This window comes from Arachis ipaensis, chromosome B09 (assembly GCF_000816755.2).
Source record: "Arachis ipaensis cultivar K30076 chromosome B09, Araip1.1, whole genome shotgun sequence".
Lineage (NCBI taxonomy): Eukaryota > Viridiplantae > Streptophyta > Magnoliopsida > Fabales > Fabaceae > Arachis > Arachis ipaensis.
Window position 1 is genome coordinate 118,357,020 of NC_029793.2, and position 6,575 is coordinate 118,363,594.

Consider the following 6,575-nt stretch of genomic DNA (forward strand, 5'->3'; position numbering starts at 1 on the left):
GTGAGGTGAGTGAGTTCATTTGAGTAAGGAGAGTAGTAAATGAGGAGAGTGAGTGAGTAAAGTGTGACAACAACAAAGACAAAGGAGCAAATAAATTAAGATTTTTTAAATGTTAAAATAGGTATATATATTTTTATTTATTAATTTATTTTTCGAATTCGCAGATCAGATCTATGGATATTGAGATATCCGCGATCGAATCCTATTAGAATCCGGATCATATCTTATTTGATTCGATACCCTACTGATTGGATAATATTCGCAAATTGTAAATCAAATATAGATAAATAGAATAGATATTATTCATTCCATGTTCACTCCTAGCAATTGTCCACTTTTTTTTGTCGGATTTGTAACTTCTTCATCCTAGTACCAGCACTGCTAAAAATTAAATAAGAAAGAATGAAAATTAGAAAAATATCAAGAAAAAAAGAGAAATAATTCCATAGAAAAAATTTCAATGAGAGAAAGAAATATAAATACTAATTTCATACTTTTTTCAATTACCCTACTACTATCTCTATTTCTAATAATCACGCTAACTAATAAAATTATTCTGATTAAATCTCAGGCCTATTTTTACTCATTACATTATTAAGAAAGCCGTAACAAAATAATGTAAAAGGAGAACTTAATAATAACCTATACAATATAAGAAAATTTTGTAAAAGATAGATACTATAAGTAAAAGAAAGTGTATCTATTTTTTGTTTAACTTATTTTTTATGATAAATTTTAAATATTTAATAATTATTTATTTTTATAATTTTAAAATTAAATATTAATTTTTAACTTTTTAATAAATTAAGCAAACACTCTTAACTACCATAACAATCATCTGTACTCAAATATTCAACATATACAGAAGCTCATGCTATAGAAATCATAATAGTATGCATATGTAGCCATGTAGGTACACATGCCATAAAGACCTAAAACATATACTCAACGATAATGGCTGAAATCTATGGATAATCCACGAATAATAATCTTTTACCCTACCCTCATGTTGCCCCGATTGATTATTCTTCTACTAGTGGATTTAATTTGGAAATGAGAAAAATATTTTGATTTGCTATAGAAAAGAATTCTACAGCAACAAATAATGTTCACATAGCTCATCCTACGATTCTACTGGATAATTATTTCAAGAGGTGAAATATACAAAAATTTTAAATTGGTCTTTAAATTTTTTTAATGGCCACTTTACTTTTATTCTTAATAGAATATTTTTTTTCAATTCTAGTTTCTAAATGTTTAAATTGTAAGAAAATTAGTTGTCTTTTACAGGTTTTAGTGGCTTAACATAAAGACTAAAATTCCACATTTTACAAGTTTAAGGACTAACAAGGATTAATAAAAAAAATGTGGAACTAAAATAGCCCCACTTAAAAATATAAAATATATAAATATTAAAAAACACTATTAGATAGATTTTTCCGACAGAATTTTACTATCGAAAATACCGACAGATTTTAACATTCCTCGATAATTTTGTTGATAAAATTGAAATTAAAATTTGAAACTATCATTGATAACAAAATCCTTCGGTAACATCTAATAAATCCCTCGCAAATTTGAATTAAGTTAAGCGCTGATGAAACATACCATGATGAAACTTCATTCAACACAAAATCACCTTCATCTTCTCCGATCCTTCCTTTAAGCTCTCTCTCTCTCTCTCTCTTTCTCTCTCTCTCTCTCTCTCTCTCTCTCTCTCTCTGATTCGAGTTGAAAATAGGGCAAGTGTGACTTCTCCATCGCTTCTGCTTTGTTGCCGCACGCGTCGCACGAGCTCCCTCTGTCACTGCTCGCTTGCACGAGCTCTCTCCGCCGCTGCTCGCTCGCATGAGCTCCCTCCTCTGCTGCTCGCGTTGCACAAGCTCCCTCTGCCGCCTCTCAGCTTATGTCTCTCTCTGTCTCGCGCCATCCATCCTCGCCGTTCACAGCCTCGTCGAGTCATCGTGTCACCAGATCTGAAACCTAAATGTACGTCTTTATCTATTTTAGATTCTGGAATTGCTATTAATCTATATTTTTTTTGTTGAATTCAAATGTTCATACGTTATTGTTGCATCTAAAACTCGATCTGTTCCACTTTTGTTTTATGGTTTAGATTTTTGTTCTTGAATCTTCTTCAAGGTTCAAATTTGGTTTTGAAAGTAGCTTCATTAATTGTTATGGCTAAAAGTTTGCGTTGAAGATAATGTATTGTGCCTTCTACAGTTCTGCTTCTGAGGTAAGATGGAGAGATTACCATAGTCTTAAATTGGATAAAGGAATTAGAAGATTTGTTGTTTGAATTTCCATTTGAAGGAACTATAAATACTAGTTCATGAAATGCAATCTGCTAAGTACATATATTGAAATTACTTTGTGACTGATTAGAATGAGATTAACAGTAATAATTTTGTGCCCTATCAATATCGTAATCCATCTCATAAATATGATTACTTTGGCAAATATCAGTTAATGTTAATAAACTCTGTTCTTTGTTTCAGCTTACTCTAGGTGCTGTAAATTCAGAGGTTCTTCTTGGAAGGTATGAGCTTTAAAATATTTACATGATTTTCATATGCAGTAATGTGCTGTTTTTCAGGCATGGTGTGTGGGAAAATGAAGGTGATCAAGTGTAGCAAAATTATTTCCTCATCAAACTATTCATTTCATATGGTTAATAGAATTATTCAAGATCGGATAAAGAGAAAACTTATATAAATAGCATATGAAACAACTAACTCAAGTTCTTGGAAGGTCCTTCTTTCTCAATCTCAATGCCTAATTTGCTTCTTTTTTCTTTCCTCCTATTTTGATTTTTGAGTTTTATGCTAACTATGTGGTGAGGAAGAGGCTAAGAAGAAGATATACTCTGTTTCCACTACTTGGCGCCCTCATTTCCGAAGAGCTTTCTTACAAAGTTAAAGGTAGATTTTACTGCTATGTTCTTTCTGATTCCTCTTCCCATCGGTTCTTGTCTTTCATTAATGTCGATGCTTATTAGATTTGTTTTCATTTCTTGCATGTGTTAAATTCTGATTTGCAAAGCATTTTTGATATCACAATTGACAGTTAGTTTTTCGAGTTTCTTCTAAGAATGTTAATCTTGTGTACATAGATTCCCAAGGTAAAGATACACATGTTTAGAAAACTTGCGGGCTATGGTTTTTGAAATCAAGCGAATTGACGTACCAAAATCTTGTAATATTGCTGGTTTGTCCCTACTTGAATCTATCTTTTGCTCTTAAATTAATCTATTAACATTGCAAGTATTGGTATAGATAAGTTTGTCACTAACTCTGCATAACTCCCACCTGCAGAAGGAGTCAATTGCCAAACTCCAGTGCTTGCCTAAACTCAAGATGCTCATATTGGGCAAAGGTGCATACAATGTGCAGGAACTGAGCTTCAATGCTGAGGAGTTTTCACAATTGAATATTTTGCGGCTTATTCAGTTGAAAGAATTGGAAGGCTTTGAAGGCTTTAAAGTATATATACTGTAGTGAATAAGATATTCTATGAAGACTTTGAAAATATATAATATATTCCTCTTTTATTAATTTAAAAATACATACAGTTAACGATGTATGCAATATATAGCTGTGATTCAATGACTTTGTTGCCGTCACTGTTGTTGACTTTTTTGCTGCTATGTCTCCTACTAATCTCATTTGTTGATCTTCATTTGAAATTCAGATAGACCAAGCAGAAGATTCTCAGACAGAATTCATGGAGGTAAGAATGACCTTGATCAAGCTCAGATTACAGATGTGTATAATTATAGGTATGGTTGATGTAGCTCTGTGTTGTACTAAACTATCTTCTTCTAACAACAACAACTAAGGATCTTCTGTTTTATTGAGTTCTTTATTCCTTCTGCATGCAGAATCTTTGTTACCACTTGGAATGTAGTAGGGAAGTCACCTCCAAGTTATTTGAACCTTGAAGATTGGCTTCACACCTCTCCACTCGCTAATATCTATGTTCTTGGGTAATTTTTCTCTTAGTTTTGAATATGAATGCCTTTTGAATTCTCTGTCTGTCATTTCTTTCTAAATCCATCAATTATAATCTATATTTTCTATTTTTCTCACTGCAGGATCAAATCCCAGCTTTTACGATGCCTCAGCCTGACGAAGCAATGCTTGAGGAGAAGGCTAAATGGTTTACGACTTGGTCTTAAAGGTGAGCACCAATATCTGAATGCCGGTCTTAATTATTTATCATGCATGATTGATTAAAATTTACAATTGAAATCAAAGTCAACAATTCCTACAAGCAATATTATATTATATATAATATAACTCCTACATTTTAATTTATATTATTTATGATGTGGGGGCAATGAGAATACAAAATGCTTGCTCCCATACTTTAGGCCAAACTATACGCATTATTGTTTAATTTATTCTAAACAAATTTAGTACAATAAAGTATGATATAACAAGATATTCTTTTACAAAGTCAAAAATGGAGACTTACAACTTTCTCCATGTGTCTTTTCACTGACTTTTTTCTTCTACAGTAATCTTTTTAATCACAAAACACTGACTTATAATTATCTATGCTTCATTAATTTTCGATGACGTCCTAGTTCATTTAAGGATTGCGAAAGCTTTCCTTACTAAACTTTGAAGGGTGCCTTGTAACAGCTGCATGCTTGGATTCTCTTGCAGGGTTAATTGCTTGATATACTTTTATGCTTATTATATTGTTGATCTAGAAAATTGGCCGCTTTATTATATTTCCTAGAAACAATACAACTATACAACTACTAAATCTATAAACAGCCAGCATGTTTAAGGATATCCTGCAGTTGAAGGATGCATGTTTAGCACACTTGAAAGGTGAGAAAAATATTTACCTGTTCTCTCTCTCTCTCTCTCTCCACACAAGCCGTCACAACTCAATTCGTCATTCATTAAGCTTAAAGTTGATTTTTATTTATTGCGATCTTAACAATAGGACCAAGCAATATATAATGATCTTGCAGATACCCAAGGTGCTTTTTATTTACTAAAAAAATCAATCTTTTTTCTAAGCCAATGTTCATGAGTTTATATTCTAGTAGTGATAGTGCATGTTCTAGTAGTGGTCATCATCAACATCAACATCAACATCATCATCATCATCAAGTAGTTGAAGAGGTTTCAGTGCAAAGGGTGAAGAAGAAGGAGGTTAATGCAAAGATATCAGCATGGTAGAACAACAAGATTGCAAAGATTAACAACAGATTCAAGAGAGAAGATGCTGTCATCAAAGGCTGGGAGAGTGAGCAGGTTCAGAAGGCTACTTCTTGGATGAAGGAAGTTGAGGTAATTAACTTTTTCCTCAAGGTCTTATTTGCATGTTGCTGCTCTTCTTGTTCCTTTTTTATCTTTTGTTTTTTATATTTACTGTATTGGTGAGTTTTCTTGGAGTTTATGATTATTCTAAAAACTTAAAATAGATCTCATGTTTTTTTGTGCTTTACAACTATCTTAGATTGATTGATTATTGATCCAATCAAATTCATGAAAAAGGTCAATTTTGGTGTTAAAGGAAATATTGAATTAAGGTTAGGTAGTGAGTAACTGAGTAAGTGACCTGATGACAAATGCTCAATTTTGGTGTCAAATTTTTTGAATGAACCTGCAGGTTTTCAGCTTTTATCAATATCCAAGAATCAAAATAAGTTCATGACTCATGACAAATGCTCTTGCAACATCTGTCAGCGAAATATTACAGACTTTCGAATATACTTACCAACCGGAAAAGAATTTTGGACACATAAGGAAATGCCCTATTCACTCCCTGCAAGAAAATCAAGCAGAAATTTGAAAGACTTTGAGCAAGTAAAAACAACATAAAAAAAAAGAATTTCCTTGCTGCAGCAATTTATCTCAGAATAGCGGGACGGCCACCTGTGCTTCCATCCAATCAACTTTCTTACACAGAGAACTTTCTATACATGCTTGATTCTCTGTATGTCTAACTGTTCTTTCTGTCAGATGATTTGGAACTGCTTTATTTTCGGTTTATTTTCCTTTGTGATCTCATTATTTAAATAGGGAATATTATAGGATTCTCCAACAAAGATAGAAACATGGTATATAGTAACTTGATTCTAAAAAATTTGTGACAATAATTCAGTGCAGTACCTTCATGATGGTTTAATTTCTATCTTTTTGCATCTTTCTACTTCTTATGATAGGTTCTTGCTGCAAACCATGGTGAGAAAGAAGGTTCTGAAGGCATTCTGGCGCTCGATTTTTGAGGCTACCCGACAGATAAGTAGAAAATCGGAGGATGGCTAGCAGTAGGGCTCACCTTAGGTACCCCTTTTTTTTCTTTTTCTTTTTTAATTTTTCAATCCAAAGAAATTTGAGTAATAATTTGAATTCTAAATTTGCATACTTTTTTTCACTATGCAGGAACTGAACTAGCTGAAAGAATGTGTTATGGGAATATCTATGAACTTGGTGACATTCTTGGTTGAAACTTTGAATCTTCCATCAGCTAAATCTGCTACAATATTGATCAATTTTATGGGAACTCTCAACCTTCTTGGCCTTCTTGGTGGCTTCTTAGCTGATGCT

General features: G+C 32.5%; 1 long non-coding RNA gene across 1 annotated transcript; it reads left to right on the plus strand.

Moving 5' to 3' along the window:
* LOC110267302 lies at window positions 5,095-5,838 on the plus strand. The gene is made up of 2 exons (XR_002354761.1): window positions 5,095-5,312; window positions 5,635-5,838. It is a non-coding gene; the product is annotated as an uncharacterized LOC110267302 (long non-coding RNA).